Below are 17922 nucleotides of genomic sequence, written 5' to 3' on the forward strand. Positions count from 1 at the left end.
TATTTAAGCTCTTAAGTACGGTTAGTCTAGTCACTTAATAGAGTTTTCCTCAGAAGGCTCAGCACTGCCTATGTTATAAATGCCTCTGTCTCACATAAAAGGCATCATGGGGCTCATAAAAGACTATAATATTGTCAGTTTAAAATTTTCAGCACAGCATGTCCCTTCATTTATAAAAAAAATGAATGTGTACGTTTTTGCCATTTTTTGAAGGAAGTTAAACTTTTTGCCAACGGGATGACTAAAATCTACTGTGCAGCCAGTAACCAAGAGTAAATAAATAGGACATACCAAATTAAGATATATCACAGTAGTGTTTGTATCAGTAAGTGATTTATAATGCTGAGATTAAAACTGGTGCAGTTAACTTAATAACTTATATGTCATACATGGCATTTATAGCCTTCATAAAAACCGCCAAAGGACTGGAAAGCGGCGCCAATGTGATATGATGTTACAAGTATACCGAACATTAATCTTGAATTCTTCTTTACTTGAGACCTTTTTTTGTGTTCATTCATTTTATCTGACATGGAATTCAGTAATAATCAGATAATAACTGAGAGTAACAAGAACTGGATAAATCAAGTATGATCAATCCATGTTTGTCCTATTTAGCGGAAAGCATAACTTAAAAGTTAGTTAAGGTTAAATCATTTAATTTATACAATTCCTGTAAACTCCCCAATTGAAACAAGAACAATGTTTTAATTTATAAAAGGTAAATTATTCACATACCATCTGGCATTCAGTTATAGGTAATATGATCATGTTGTTAAAAGTAATTTTATTGAATAAACATTATACAGTACTACATTCCATGACCTTCTTGAAAGAGTAAGCGGGTTTGAAAAGTGAGTGATGTTTGTGTGGTTTGTGAAAGCTGGCCTCGACCATGAACAGCAACCAAGACAACTATGTCCAAAACACACGTTTATTGTGCTTTCTCATCACAATATCACACACTATGCACAATTCACTCACAGTCCTTCTCTTCAGGCCGCCTCCACTCCTCTCTCGTAAAGCTCCATCACACTACCTCCCAACTCCGGCTCCCTAAATGGAGTGAGGCGGTCCCTTTTATACAGTACCCGGATGTGCTCCAGGTGCTTCCTTACGAACTTCCTGCAGCACTTCTGGGTGTGGCAGAAGTGCTGCATGAGCACCCGGAAGCACACCGGGTGTCTCTGTCTTCTGGTTTGGCAGCACTTCCTGTTGTGGCGGAAGTGCTGCAGTCCATGTTTCCTGGAACGTTTGGGCGCCCCCTGGCGGTGGCCACATGTGCCAACAGGGTGGATCCTTCCAGCTCCGATCTTGTGGCTCCCCTGCACCCCAGGGCGGCAGCCCTCTCGTGTCCTTGGGGAGGTATTGGCGCTCTCCTGATCCTTCCATGTCCCAGGTATCCCGATTGTGCAGCAGTCTATCAAAGGTTGTTTCTCCAGATGCTCTGATTCTTCTCCCTTATTCCATAGTACATAAGTATAATTTCAATCTATGACCCTAGATTGGTCTGTTATATGTAAGTGGTGGTGGATCTAAGTGTATGACCAGTAACCTGTGTAGGAATAGAATGAATTTGAACTTGTCCACCCCAAAGATGTCAAAATAACATAGTGTGGCATGTATGATCACTCTGTTCAGTTTTACTTTCGGCAGTGTTGGTAATTAATTAAAACAATCAGCAAGACACCCCTCAAGGGTTGTCATGTTCAATGCAGGTTAAGTGAGGGATTGAAGGATTTCTGTTTCTCTTTCTAGGTGTGACAGCAAAAATATGAAGAGATCTGTACAATAAATGAACAAGGTTTATAAACTGGCAAAAGTCTACAATAACTCTTTCATTTCTTCGGTTGGTGTTCAGACATTGCAGAAGACTTACTTTCACAAATAACCCAGACATGCTTGTTGTAATAATTAAATTGATGCAATTTGTTTATAACATAAGAATTGCAGAAGATGAATGTGTGCAAAGATAGATAGATAGATAGATAGATAGATAGATAGATAGATAGATAGATAGATAGATAGATAGATAGATAGATAGATAGATAGATAGATAGATAGATAGATAGATAGATAGATAGATAGATAGATAACAAAAGACAAGATAGATTACAAAAGAAACTAACAAACAACCCAATACAGTACATAAAAGTACAAAGGCTTTGCTCAATTTTTTCTCCCCTATAGAAAAAGGCACATAACATAATTTTGATCTTTCAGTTCATTTTTGCAAGATGTATAAGTTCTTTATCTAGTTATTAAGCTTCTCGTGTTTTATACTGTTGTGTTCATTTGCTCACAGCAGCCTTTGCCTCTCTGTCTGTGTATTTGAGATTCTGCCCTTCACTTTCTGACTGAATTTAGGAAGAAACTTGTACACAGTGCTTACAACTTATTCTATACAAGTTTATTATACTGTAATTAATTTACCATTATGTCAATAACATAATACATTATCTGGCTTTGTCCTATCTGTTAAATTGCAGTTAATAGTTCTTTGAATACAAATAATACTTATGGTTGAGGTGAGTAGTGCTTTATTTCTTTCTTGGTCTGCTTTCTCCACACATATACAGGAATCTTCAGTTCACTTTCTTTCTTTCTTTCTTTCTTTCTTTCTTTCTTTCTTTCTTTCTTTCTTTCTTTCTTTCTTTCTTTCTTTCTTTCTTTCTTTCTTTCTTTGTGCTCTGGTCTTCAGTCAGCCCCTGTCATTAGCAAGATAAACACGTGGTCTGCATACAGTCTCTCTCTCTCCCTCTCTTGCTTGTGCGCTTGCAGTTCCTCAGCAAGGTTGGACTAATGGCAACTTTGTCCATACTCCAGTACAGATAAGTATTCCACCCACAGAGTCCAGGACAGTTGCCCTTTGGAGTAAAGGGACTTCTTATATCTCTGCATGGCCACACCTGATCAGCTATGGGTTCTGGCTACGGGTAGCCAAAGTTGGCCAGATTGACCAGTAGCTTGACTAAAAGAGCAGTCAGTTAGGGTATAATTAATGTTTTAAAAGAGGAACTAAAGGTCTTGCTATTGACTTCTTGGGTGCATATTAGTCCATCCTTTTGGATGACCATTGGTACAAAGTGTCCAGCTTGTACCTCAGAGACATATCCCTGCCATGTTACAAGGTCTGGTATTGATCATTCTGGTGTAGGGCCTCACCATACTGACTGAGACTTTGTAGCTGGCAGTAAGAATGTCTAGCCAATCTGCCCACCAGGGGAATAAACCAGCCCAAATTGGTGTCAGTCCTAAGCCTGGATAAATAAAGAGGGTTAGTGTCAGGAAGGACATCTAGTTGTAAAACTTACCTTAATTGTTGAATTAATTAATAAGAGTGTTTGACTTTGGCTGTTATGCCAGGTTTTGTGTTCTCGCCATAGTAACAGAATGGATAATACTCTGTACTATACCTGTCCAGGGATGGTTTCTGCTGTACACCCAATGATTCAGAAAATTGGAATTTGGCTATCTGTATATTATATAGCCAGATTACGTCGTTTCAGTAAACGGATAGCTTAATACATAGCAATTATTTGAAAATGCATTTCCCAAACCACTTAACCACTGAGAATGGTACATTCAGCTAGTGTGGCAATATTAATATAATACTAGGGGGCTTTGCCCCCTGCTCGCTTTGCTTGCCTACCGACCCCCCTCCTCCTCTGCCTGTGCTATGCGCCAATCACTTCATGTCTCTGCCGCTCATGTTGTGAAGAGGGGGGCTGAACACACCCCAAGGAGACACGACTGTTCCACCAACTCCCCTTCTTAAACGGTGATACTATGGGAAACACATACAGTTTTTTTGACTTCCTCTTTGCTCAGCTGCTGGATTGCTGCTGCTGCCGTGCCACCTGATCTGCATTTGGTGCAACGCACTCCTGTCATATCACCTATGTCCATATGTCCATATATTCAATCTCTTTTTGCTTTTACCTTTTCATAAATTTCGCATTGAATTTTGATTCCATGTTTGGAATTACATCTTGACGAAGCAATATATAACTGCCCATGAGTGAATATTGTTTCTTTCTCTCTACAAGAATTGTGTCTGACATAACCACGCAGGACTTTTCCAAATCTCTTTGCATAAGCTCTTGTCTTGCAGGGCTTCCAGCCCCGGGCGTGGTTACATCACTTGGCACGAAGACTCATCTCATGGGATGTGAAAGTGTCTCTGAGACAATCACGTCTTGTCTCCTTACAAGATTTTTTTTTTATAAAAGAGAGACAGGGCAAGCTAATGCACTTCTTCTACTTCTTTTCTTTAAGAATACACAGAAGCATTTTTTCTGGACCTGGAAAAAAAAAAACCTTTGGGCTCCTATTTTGTGGTATAAAAAAAGACCATATTATTATTGACTTAGCAGATAGCCTAGATACTGTTTATTATTTATGCTAAAGTTGGATAGTACAGTCAGTGAAAAATATGTTATACCCTATGTAGCTTAAGTTTAAATATTTCATAACATAAAACAATGTCACATTAAAAGCTAATTTTGAATTTCGGTGCTTTAAAATAAAAATATAACTGGTAGCAAATTTTCAATGTTGGTTGCAATGACAATTGAAAGAAACAGTGGTCTCATATGTGCTACGTACTGTATATGTGTTACGTATTGCAGTAGTAAGTCTTCTTTAGATTTGCTTAGCCTTTTTAATAGTGGTTGGATAATGGGACAGGGAGCATAAGAAAGAGCTTTGGGCATATGGGCCTTTTCGGGTGGAGCCCTGTAGAATCCGTCCAAATTAGAGATTGTTTGGATTCTTTAAAGGAGGACGTTAAGAACACCCACTTATTTTTTAAAGCTTTTATTTTCCAAAGCACCCCGGTACCTGGCAGGGCAGTGTCAGTACACTATTTAGGCAAACCTCACAAATCCCTATTCTGAAGTATTTGTAACACAATAACAGAGACTCTTTAAATTAACATGTGTGAACTAGTGCTGGGCGGTATGGCCAAAATTCTATATCACGGTGTTTTTCAAAATTATACTGGTTTCACGGTATTCAACATTATTTTTTTCCCATGCATGAGCGGATGTTAACCACATTTTCCACTGCAATTACTGCAGTGGACTGGCTAAGAATAACCTATTCCACTGTCATAAGAATTATACATTGTACAAAAGTATTAATACAGGTTTGCATGGCCCCATAAAATGATAGTTTTCAAGGGGGTGGCACTAATGAAGAGAAGGAATCACACTGCATGACAGTTGCAGTTAAAATATGGAACCTTAGTAAAATATCCAGAGGTGGTTGTCAAAAGTTGTATTGCACTGAAAATGTCTTAGAAAATGAATAAATAGTAAATATTTTTTGTAAACCAACTACACTTTCTGTTAATGTTAGCAATCTCTGTCCACTGACATGTTAGCCATACGGATTGTAATAGCGTTGGTTAGGCTATTTAAACCGGTGTTGCGGTATAAGAAAAATCCATATCATAACAAAAATAAAAAAACAGTTTTTGGTATACCTCCCAGCACTAGTTAAATGTGGTTTAACACTTAAATGTGGTTTCAGTACCTACATTTGTACATCAAAAAGTTAAATTATACTGCTGTCACATAGGTCATACTCCTGAAGCTCTTTTATTTTTTACAATTTTCTTATTGCATGCTTTTGAAGCTCTGAATTTTTAAGTTTTAGATTTTACATTTACAAAAATATCACTGAGTTTCATCAGTTAAGCTTGGTTGCATGCATTATGCAATAAATCATGACGGTGAGTTAGACGGAAAGATTGCATCACTTATTTAAAAGCAATAAGAGTCTTAGCAGCAGGTCTAACATGAGTATGGTATGCTAGAATAGGTCTCTGTCTTGATTTAAACGCTTGGACCAAATGGGCTCTCTGATATCGGTAGGTAGATCACTCCATACTTAGAAGATCCCATGGCAGATGGCCGGCAGCTCATCCCGGCCAAGACACCCTTGAGATGGAAGGATGGGGGAAGGCAGCTTTTCCAGGACACTGCCTCCCCCAGAACGCTAGATGGCAGCTCCCCTGTAGTGTAACTGTGCCCAGGATTCCCACAGGGCATCCTGGGACTTGGAGTGCGGTTTCGCAGCCCTGTTGTGTACCATGGGTGCCGCCAGGAGGAGCTGTTAGAGGACCGAAGGAGCAATGTCTCATCCATAGGCTGAAGAAAACGCCAGTTCTCCATCTGACCTGGACAGAAGCACAACAGGGTCAAGGACTATATAAAGGACTGTTGTAGACCCAGCAAGCGAGCCGGAGTTGGGAGGTAGTAGGACAGAGGTTGCTGGGAGGTGTGGAGGAGAAATTAGGAATTAGTATTACTTCATTGTTGTGTTTATTGTGGCTGTGGTGCTTTGGAGGCACTATTTCAGAAGAAGAAAAGATTGTCTTCTTAGTGCTTTTAACCTGTGTCCTGCGTCTGTCTGTTGGGAAAAAGGTGAGCAAGAGTGCCACCTAGCATCTACTTACTTACAATCCTATAACTAAATGGTGGCTTTCTGTGGTGGTTTTTTTATGCTTATTGTTTTAAGGAGGCTCATAGATTAAACTCATGTAAGGAAAGGGTAAGGCGGCACGGTGGCGCAGTGGGTAGCGCTGCTGCCTCGCAGTTGGGACACCTGGAGACCTGGGTTCGATTCCCGGGTCCTCCCTGCGTGGAGTTTGCATGTTCTCCCCGTGTCTGCGTGGGTTTCCTCCGGGCGCTCCGGTTTCCTCCCACAGTCCAAAGACATGCAGGTTAGGTGGATTGGCGATTCTACATTGGCCCTAGTGTGTGCTTGGTGTGTGGGTGTGTTTGTGTGTGTCCTGCGGTGGGTTGGCACCCTGCCCAGGATTGGTTCCCTGCCTTGTGCCCTGTGTTGGCTGGGATTGGCTCCAGCAGACCCCCGTGACCCTGTGTTCGGATTCAGCGGGTTGGAAAATGGATGGATGGAGGAAAGGGTAAAGGCAATTAAAATACAGAGAGAGTGGCCTGGAAGAAAATCAAGCTTATGTAACAAAGTTAAGATGCCACAGTTGTACTCATTGTGCTGCCATATGACCTTCCCCATATAAGCAATAAATGATTCTTTGTTAAACTGTACAAGTATTACACAATTTAACACAAAGTAAACACATTCAGATATCTTACTCTGAGGTTGTACTGGTTCATTTAAATCAGAGAATGTGCAGTATATCAAAGTGAAACTAGTACTGGAAGTACTGCATTTCCTTCCTAAGCAATCACAGAAAATAAATGATCTTTTGTAAAGGAAAATGATCTTTTCACCATGATGGCTTTCATTTATGATACTGTTTCTTCCTTATATTTGTTATTTATAGTGGAATTTTCTATGCCAATGGAGAAGGCCATGATATAAAGTGACTTACAAAAAATAGAATACAGTACCACCAATGAGAAGTCGATATTTGCATTTTTTTGCTGCTGCTGCATAGGAGTTCTCAAGGGAATAAACTCTGTCACCAGCACAAGTCACTTTGCATGTTTTTATATCTACATATTTTAAGATTTTTTCTTTATTACTTGTCATGTTCTCATGCTGTACTTGATATTTCATCTAAAATTATTATTACCAGATGTATAATATTTTTAGCATATTCATATGACTTTTCCTGTTGCCACTGAAGCGAGTGCATTTCTCCTCAAGGATCAAAAAAGTCAAATTAATTTCAATAATTTGTTGATTTAATAACATGCAAAATGTTCTGAGCCTTTCCACTACATTCGTTGGTCATTTGCATTCACTTCTACTAGTACTTACTCTGTTCATTTTAGATATCTGTACTGAGGGAAAATGTTGATCCCTATTACAAAACTAGTTTGTACCAAAAAGTATAATAAAATATATGATACAGTAATGACCATATAAATCTGTATAAACCCTCTAAATTAGAAAGTTCTCCTTTTCCATTTGACATTTTTAATAGAGTACCTCATAGCATACACTGCATTTTTTTCTCAAATGTTTGAACAAGAGAATATATCTCTTGACACAATTCCATCACATTTGACAAGTTTCCCAGCTCTGAATAGACATATCCTGTATAATTTACTTGATTTGCTTAACAACAATTCAATACATTTTGAAGTTATCTGGGGTGCTGTATGATCATCAGTCATTGCTAAACAAGGCCTGAGGCCAGACGATGCAGAGTAGCTCATCCATCTAAGGCACGATTTTACCCGCTGTTCTTCATTCTATTGAATGTCTAAAATGCTTTCAAAAACACTGCTTAAAATGTTTCATTTTAAAATACATCTTCAATTGTTGTCAAGCTTTTCTAGCAAGTGTAAAACACTATACCAGCTTTAATCAATTTAAACATGAATAACAGTCAATTTACAAAACAAGTAGAATTTTTAATGCATAACCTTATGTGTAATTTAATGACACTAACTAGTGGTTTGGCAGTTTAAGTTGTCAATGTAATAGTATTTAATATATATTTAAGAACAATTTTAAAGTTATGTTTTCAGTGAGTTGTACTTTGTGAAAGACAAAAAAGCTTTTACTAAAACAAAATTGCTATCTTTATGAACATATCAACAGTTATGAAGTGTTTGTATCTGCTAAAAATACTATACATTTTCAGTAAGAAAAATAAACCAGAACAGAAACAAATACTATAAAATTGACTGAGAACTACTATAAATTAACCAAGAATACTAAAAAGACTGAAGTGTTTTTTCTAGACGATACAATAACTGTCCAACCTTTTTATGAGATTACTATATATTTACACTGTAAGTTTCCTGTAATGTGTTTAACTTAGAAAGAATGTGCTCCATTTTGCAGAGAGCAAACATACCATGAAAAATCATTCTTTTATTTTGCATCCACAACAAGAGTAAAAACCCTTGCCCAATCAGATAGCTCAAAACTCAGAAATACAAACCACTTAAAAAATATGAAAAATTCACTAAGATCAATTTTTAGTTCTTGTTTAACTTCTTCAAACAAATAGGCAATAAGGCATAGGAAGAGAGTATATTATCTTTAGAATATTATAATATCCTGTACGTTAATGAAAACGAGAATATGGTAAATGCTTCTTGTCTACTTCTAGATTCTTTAGACTTTGGTCATTTCTTTGGATTACTTTGTTTGTAGAAAAGGTCCAAAGCTTAGAGTGTAATTGTAATTGTAATTGTAATTGCTAGTTGGAACTATTACTCCAGACAATTACAATGTGTTGTAGCTGCTCTTGTTATTTTTGCAATATAATTCACCAAAACTAGTTTCATAAATAAGCAATCCGGATCAAATTCTTATTTTGAATGACCATCAATGATGATGATGATGGATTATTTTTGGTATATAGAACATGGCCCAGCAGGATGCTTGTTGTAGAAAGTATCCTCCAAACTGCTGTGGTAAATAATCAAGTCTTGACACAACAAAGAGGTTTGGGGAAGCCACCCGTATACTTGAGAACTGGCAGAAAATGCAAAAAGGTTAAACAAAAAATGTTTTTTACAGACAAGAGTCCAAAACAGAACTGAACAGGTAAGGAAACAAATATAAAGTTGAAAAGCAGGAAGATGAGGGATCTTGGGACCAGAACTGGAAATTAAGTCATCAGGAGTTGGGCTGTTCTGTTGGTATGGAAGTGATATTTTCTGGGGCAGAACCAGAAGTGACGTCTTCTGGAGTGGAACTAGAAGTGACATCTTCTGGGGCAGAACCAGAAGTGACGTCTTCTGGAGTGGAACTTGAAGTGACATCTTCTGGGGCAGAACCGGAAGTGACGTCATGGGAGCCATGCAGAATTTCTCGCATTTGGTCTACAGGGAGATAAGTGAAATGATTAATGTACTCTGCCACACCCTGGTCTGACTGGGAATTACCTTTTTATGAGCCCTTTAGCTGCTTCCCATGCAGACATGTGTGACACTGTGTATGCTTATATCTCAAAAGAATTTATATTATTTACAGTTAATGATATATATTAGGTCCTTTTTTGATAAATTTAACAATATTTAGACTTTTAATCTAGTTAACATAGTTATAGCTTATTTGTTCTTGAAACATTTCTTGTTATTATTTCTTATGTTTTTAATCCTATGTGACGACTGATCAAACACCAGGTAAACATCATACTATACCTAAGTTGGCATACAATTGGTGACATTTATATGATAACATGCTTTAGTCACATGGTTTATTCCCTATCTGACACTGAACATATAATGAAGTTTAGGTAAATGCAGACTGACAATATTGCCCCCATTACTTAAGAGAGGATGCAATGTATGTTTACTCACATAAACTAATAATTTTGTGCCACGCTATTTTATTCAGAAGTAAGATTCTCTGAATTATAGTTATGAAAATGTGAATGATGTACAATCATGAGAATAATTTGAAAACACAACCACAATCAAATAATACAGTCTCTATATGGACATTCAGTAATTCATTCATTCGTTTTTCACCACTTATCCGGGACCAGGTTGTGGGGGCAAGAGTCTTAGCAGTGAGGCCCATACCCACTTTTCCCCAACTACATTCCTGAGGCATTCCCAGCCCACCTGGGAGATGTGATCCTCCCAGGAAGCCCTGGGTCTTCCCCTGTGTATCCTCCCATCTGGTCACACTTGCGAAGCTCACCCTATTTTCTGAATAACTTTCAAGTGTTTATAATGTAGGTTCAGTAATTTTTGAAAAGAATGAATGGTGATGTTTTGTTAAAGAAGGTAAATGCATCTTAGTTAAAAATTAATTTTACAATTCCTTAGTCAAAATAACTGTAGTGACTCAAACTTAAGAATTCAAACTAACTTGTGCTCATTCTTTACCATCTGATCAACTTAAAATATTATTTAGTTACAGTTTTAACAATTGTTTTAGACCTGTCACTTTAACTAAAGCTATTTAAATATGTAGTAAACCACTTGTTTTAATGAAGAATATTATCATTGCAAGAGAGGTTCACCCTTTCTGACTTACAGATTTATTATAACACTTAATAGAGTTTCTATAAATATCCCCAAACATTTTATTGTAAATGCTTTTACAAAAGCTTATTTTTACATGGGATAAATTAAACCCACTATGCTCTTTGACTGCAATAACCATTTGTAGCTTACAGTTTAAGATATAGAAAAAGAAAATTGCAGTCTCAGTTCTCAACTTCCAGTACAAATGGCATTTATTGTCTTATTGAGCCTGTTGAGTCCTACTGTACGCAGTTGCTTGTTTCCTGTCTTGAGTACCAGTAGTAGTGCTGGGCGGTATGACCAAAATTCTATATCATGGTGTTTTTCAAAATTATACTGGTTTCACAGTATTCAACGGTATTTTTTTCCCATGCATGAGTGGATGTTAACCGCATTTTCCACTGCAATTACTGCAGTAGACTGGCTAAGAATAACCTATTCCACTGTCATGAGAATTGTACATTGTACAAAAAAAATTTAATGTGCATACAAGTATTAATACAAGTTTGCATGGCCCCATAAAGTGATAGTTTTCAAGGGGGTGGCGCTAATGAAGATAAGGAATCACACTGCATGACAGTTGCAGTCAAAATATAGAACCTTAGTAAAATATCCAGAGGTGCTTGTCAAAAGTTGTATTGCACTGAAAATGTCTTAGAAAAGAAATAAATAGTAAATATTTTTTGTAAACCAACTACACTTTCTGTTAATGTTAGCAATCTCTGTCCACTGACACGTTAGCTATATGGATTGTAATAGCGTTGGCTATCTCGATCCACCACTTGCTTTTTTTGTCGTAGGCAGTATCTCTAGCAAACGCATCTACAAGTGACATCTGACTCGAGTGTCCTCTAGCTTTTTCAGCTTTACCTAAGGATGTGGAGGGTGCCAATCTTAGTTCCATACATTCATGGTACTCCAAAGCATGTTTGCGGCTAAGGTGGTGCAGTAAATTGCTTGTGTTACCGCCTCTGGCAACAACTTTAGCTCGACAGCATTTGCAGTAAATAATTGTTTGGTCCACATCCGACCTTTTAAAACCAAAGTATCTACAGACAACAGACATGGCTCCTTTTTTTGGCAAAAGTTAATTCTGTGTCATCATGCTCAACTTTATCGTCTGCTACTGTTTCAGTTTTGGAGTGTTCTCTGTCCATTTTCACTGCTCAATACCTCCACTAACGCATGTACTCCGTTGCATGCCTGTTTAGCATTGTAGCAGTGAAAAAGGTCCCCGTTTAAACAGTTTCCTGCTGCGCCATGTTCTGAACGTTGTTTAGGCTATTTAAACCGGTGTTGCGGTATAAGAAAAATCCATTTTATAACAAAAATAATTTTGGTATGAACCGGAATACCTCCCAGCACTAGCCAGTAGTAAAAACTGCTACTTATTTTTGCCACCAGTGCATATGAAATTAAAAGAAGAAGATAACGTAGTCTTCCGGTGACGATGAGTAGGTGCATCTTTTTTCATTTTACTTGTGGATTTTTTAAAAACGCTTTTTATTAGGAAATTACAAAGGCTGTCTTGAGACTATTGCAATGTTAATAGATATGGTATCATGAAAATAATATATGTCTTCCTTTAATACAGTATTTATGATTCAGCTGGTTTAGTAACCGATTTGTGGTAAAACTCTGTAATAAACCTTAACAGTATAAATGGTGCTGCAAAACATTTTATAGAATCAGGCACTTGGCATTTATTGTTCATGGGCTCTCATGACCAAGTTTAAACAAAAGCTAATTTTATTGCATTTGCTCTAATCTCTCTATCAATTTAATGCATTGCTAACTATGTTACCTTTAGCCATCCTTAACATATATTGATGTTCTAATTACCTCATTGCATTAATTTATTCATACATGTTGATATTTGGTTAAGATGCTACACATTTGCTGTCAAAAATTATTTTTAATGTGTTCAATTTTGCTGAAAATTAGCATTTGCCTAGTAAGTATTCTGTGTTTCTGTTATGCTAATGCTATATACAATGTTCAACTATTTTAAATGTAAATATTTCAGTTTAATTAATTGTCTTTCAGCTCTAGATTTGTTAGCTATAACAGAATGAAATGAAATGTTAAGTGCCTTTTCTGGCAGGAAAACTGTTCATTGACTTATGAAAACAATGTGGTCATTGACCACCCATCCAACCTTTCATCTGCTCATAATAAAATGCAAGTTTCCGGTTTTCTTGTTGAACAAAATTACTTTGTCTTTCAAAACAAGTCTTGCTACTCTTTTATATTATTAAATATATTTTAACAGGTTGCCAGTCTGGCAAAGCATTGCTGAGTCAGAGAAAGTTTGGGGCTGGCAAATAGCAGGGGATGGGTCAGGTAGGACAAGCCACATACAGTAGGTGCCAGTACGTGTAAAGAATTGTCATGTTATGACATAATGTTTATTTAAAGGGTGCTGTAGAAATTATTGGATGAGTTTATTGGATGAATTGTGTAAAGAAGACAAGCCACCTTGACTAACAAGCAGAAACCTGGTGTAAGAACCAGTTTTAGTCAGAAATGTCAGTCAAATCAATCTACTCAAACACGTATATGGTCAGATAATTCAGAAATGTATGATGGTAGCCTTTGAAAAAGTATGTACAGCCACATGTTTCTTTTTTGTGGCCTACAGGGCATTAAGTAACCCATATTGTATCCACCCTCATTGCTCTCTTATGTTATGAAATATTCTTGTATTTTAGATTCATATATTTTAGTATCATAAATAAATAGTTAGGTTAAGGCATTTTGCTAATTGTAACCAAAATTATAATAAGAAGCATTAAAATGTAATTTAAAAAGTAATCATACAGTGAAATGTCCTCTGTTATGTGACATATTAGTTCATTTTTTAAATTAAGGGCAAGAGAAAAGGAAGTGCCGAAGATGACTGCTGAGTTATCACAAAACTGTTTTTGGAAGAATTTCCTTTTAAGGCTAACTGTTGTTAAAAAACAGGAAAAATAATTAACAGGCTTTTTCCGAGTTTGATTATAAAATCCAGAGGACTGTTGAATAACAGACATTCCTTCTTTGAAGACAGAAGAGAAGGGAAGAATTTCTGTAACACTGCCACAGGATTGTAAGACTCTTTCTTTTTTACATCTATTATCATTGTGTTATAAAGTCTATATCGATAGAAAAGTAGTCAGCCTATGGTAATTAATACTGTATATACACACATATAATCTTCGTTTATTGTATTTTGCTTTGTGCTTAAATAAATGGGAAAACTTTTTAGCTTTAATTCTAGTATTTGAGGTTCAGGTGGGGGAGCTCAACTCAGGGTTTTTAGTGAAGGGTAAAGCAGAATCAGAGTGTTGTTAATTGCTGAACAACAGATGCTTTATGCCAATAGCAGGTAACCAAACCCTCACCAACAATTTTTAGGGTCAGAGGTGTGGAATTTTGGGGTGAACCTTAAGTGTCATAAAGTCATAACACCATGCTTGGGAAAAGGAGACAAATAACCTTGGTGTTCCCACATGTGCATTCTGTGTAACTTGGAAAAAGCTAGAAAATTTCACCGAGCTTGTAGATGACAACAAAGGGACAAAGGGTTCTTACGCTCACATATTTACTACTATTGATTTTATAGAGACTAGACTGCATGATTAAGAGTGCCTTATTCAATTAAAAAATGGGAAGTAGGGGATTGCAGAGGTACTGTTCCTGGATCAGACTCACCAGAAGATCTGTGCTAGTCAGCCCCTGTACTTTCAGATGGTGTTCCTTTCTCTGAGGTTTATCCAGAAGTAACCTCAGGGTGGAAGTTTAAAATCTAAGTGAGCTTTGAGTCAAGAAGTGAGTTGGGAAGTGCTTTACTGGCAGTGAATTAGTTGGGTTTGAACATGAAGAGAAAAGAATATAGATTAGGAAGTGAGTGGAGTAGAGTGTTGTGGTTCTTGAGGCACTGTGGATTTTTGGACAATGGGAAAGTGGGCAAGCTTACAGAAACGGACCAGACCTTGTTTAGTCACACACAGAAGAGGAGCTGCAGTTTGTTTAATGTTTGTTTGCTTTGATGCTTTATGTTCTCATTTTAGTCATATCTCTTGTTTTGTTAAATGCAAAAAGTTTTAAACCTTGGCATTCTTTGTAGTAGATGAGGGAAACACACTTAGGAAGCTCCCTTGTATTTATCTTTGACAATAGGATCCTAAGACCTATCAGTTGTGACCAGTTTTATTTTTAAAAATATTATGGATTTACCACTGCACCTACAAGTGAATGAGTTGGCAAGTTAATAGTCCAAGACAGCAGTTTTCAAAAGACTAAATACATATTGAACATCAAAACTATAAAGGGCAAAACCAAAATTAAAGTAAAACGTGTCCTGGTTAGTTTTCAGGAGTCTTTTCTTTTTTAGTAAAGGTGTAAAATTCTTGTAAAAAATGTGATATTACACACACTCACATTGCTGACAATGTCAACAGTGTCACTAGTGCCACCTCATGGGGATACTCCATCAATCAAGACAAGGAAGAATGCCACAACTAATCCAACTTGTCTGAAGAAAACATTATTTAAGACAAAAATCAAAAGGAAAGTTTCACACTAGCTTACAAGGATTTTTATGACCCCACATGTTAATATCAAGTGTTTAGAAAAATCTTGTTTCTTAATTTATGTTTGCTATCCCACTCTTCATGATGCTATAACAGGTAAAGAGTGCAATCCCCGAACAATGTGGTATAGGGGGTTTGTGGCTCAAAAAGAGTGGCCGTTTTAATAACTATATAATGAACGCTCACTTGCTGGGGTGTGGAGAGATCTGCTGGGAAGGCAACCCTTCCCTGGGTTGGTGCAAGGCAGTCAGCCGTCCGTGTGTTGCCTTGCCAGCATGTGCGGGCAGTCTGATTGCCTTAGTATCAGCCCGGAATGGCAATCAGGCGATCACACCTGCAACCACTCCCCAGCCTATAAAGAGGAGTGCAAGATCAAAAGAAGAAAAAGAAAAGAGATTCAAGAAAAGAGAGTGGAGACTAAAAGATGGGAGAAGAAGCAGGTAGGAGAAAGAGAGAGAGAGAGAGAGAGAGAACAAGTTGGTGAACAGAGTGGAAGGAGGTGGACGGGAATAGAGCTCCAAGGAAGAGCAAGTGGCCATCCCACCTGAGGGGCTGTGGGTTGCTCTTGTTGAACATTTTGGGAGCAGTGACCATCATGCACAGGGGTACTTTCGACGGGTGGAGCCATTGGCAGCGGTGGAAGTGCAGAGCACCTGTGCGGTGTGGAGCCCGGATTGACAGTGGTTCAGGTGGAGCAGTGCTCGGGGTAGCCCACGGATGCCATGGGATTAGTGCCAGGGGGACACGGGCTGGAAGAGATGGGTGTCTACACCTGCTGGTCGATGTCTGTCCGGGCTGCGAGGTCCTGATAGGATAAACATCAGTTTTAATGGAAGGCACCAGGGCTTGCATATTTTAAATTAATTTGCTGCACTGCGTTGTTTTATAACTCTGTTTTTAATAGACTTCTCTATTTATTGATTTTTAACCTCCGCAGGAACACTTTTTTTATGGATTATTTATTGACAGTTTGGAGTACTGCATTTGGGACACTTGTTTTGTGGATTTATTTTAATAAAAGCACTTGCACTTTTCACCATCCCCTTGCTTTTTAGGTTTTGTCCTCAACTGCCAGGCTCATCTCAGTTACGGTACTGACAGTGTCGGGTTTGAGAGGTTCCCAAAAGCAAATAGGGAGGAAGGAGCCGACCCACACCGTCACAAAGGGTGTAGTTGCTCCTCTGTGTGCAGTCAGTGAATTACCCTTTCCTAGTCTTGCTGCTTCTTTTAAAGGACTTTCGTGGATCATGTGACTGGAAAAAACAGTCCAGAGTGCTGTTCTGTGGACCCTCTGTGGCGTGTCTTCTCCCTAAATGTTTCCGTAACCCTTCTGCGTGTATCCAGTCTGCAGCAATATCTTTCCAGCAACTGAGGAAAAGAGACGGTGCTCTCTGATGAATAGTTTTATTAAAATCATATTATAAATAACTTTATATTGTAATAGCTTTATAACCTAGGCTCTGGGCTTTCTTTGTGCTTCTAGTCTGAAAATTAGGAGGAGGTGGAATGAGATGTGACATTACCGAACTCTGTAAGAGCAAAGAAGGCAGTGATTTTATTGATGTATGACACTAAATGAGCAGTGTAATTAAAGAAGTGGTTATATTTAATTGTTAAACAAATTCAGAACAAAATAATACATTGGCAACAGATCACCCCCATACCTGGAACACTATATATTTTTTTGTGTTCCTTGTTTTGGCTGTGGTGAAGAAAAGGATTTTAAGGAGGCCAAAAGAGACATAGACAGTCTCAAGGTTAGTGAAAGACTAAGTATGGAGGGAATGCACAACAGAAATCATTTGTCAGACAGCAGTATTTGTGAGAGTTTTTGATAACTTTGCCCTCCTGTCTCCTTGTCATTATTATTGGGTGTTGAGAATTGTTAAAACAGACCCTCTTTCTTTTTTAATGCAGTATTTTAAGTATGCTGTATAAGAGTAAGTAACATTAAGCATTAACAGTAATTTAATAGTATAATAAAGTCATTCATTGTTTTGATTGATTTTTGACTACATTTTTATTTTTCCTGTTTTGAAAAAGTAAACAAATGCAATGAGCAGATCTTGCTCAGTCACTAGAATTTTAAAATGTAATTGATTCTAATGGAAAGCAAGCAATATCAAATCAGTAGATGTGCATAATTTCAGCATAATCAGAAACACACATTCACATACACACTCAATGTATATATACAGTATATTTTAGAATCTGGAAAAGCAAATGTGATATTCATATTAACCAGATTGCTGGATGGTAATCTTTTTATTTATGGATTACATGCCAATGAGAACTACAGCTGGATGACTTTAATAGGTTCATTTTTAAAATTAATTTTTTTCGGTTTCTGCATGTTAAACAGCCTGCCTATGGGAACAGAGGAAAATAAAAAATAATTCAACTTCTTCAAA

General features: G+C 37.5%; 1 protein-coding gene across 2 annotated transcripts in view; it reads left to right on the plus strand.

The window, feature by feature from the left end:
* The window catches only part of tmem108 (transmembrane protein 108), a 333338-nt gene that overhangs the window by 106666 nt on the left and 208750 nt on the right, over positions 1–17922 (plus strand). The window contains exon 1 of one of the 2 annotated variants that reach the window (XM_028804025.2): positions 13939–14025. The exons of the other annotated variant lie outside the window; for it this stretch is intronic. The gene's annotated coding sequence lies outside the window, so the exon portion shown is untranslated. Of the gene's footprint in view, positions 1–13938; positions 14026–17922 lie in introns of those variants that run through there. 2 annotated transcript variants of the gene reach the window in all.

This window comes from Erpetoichthys calabaricus, chromosome 6 (assembly GCF_900747795.2).
Source record: "Erpetoichthys calabaricus chromosome 6, fErpCal1.3, whole genome shotgun sequence".
NCBI lineage: Eukaryota > Metazoa > Chordata > Cladistia > Polypteriformes > Polypteridae > Erpetoichthys > Erpetoichthys calabaricus.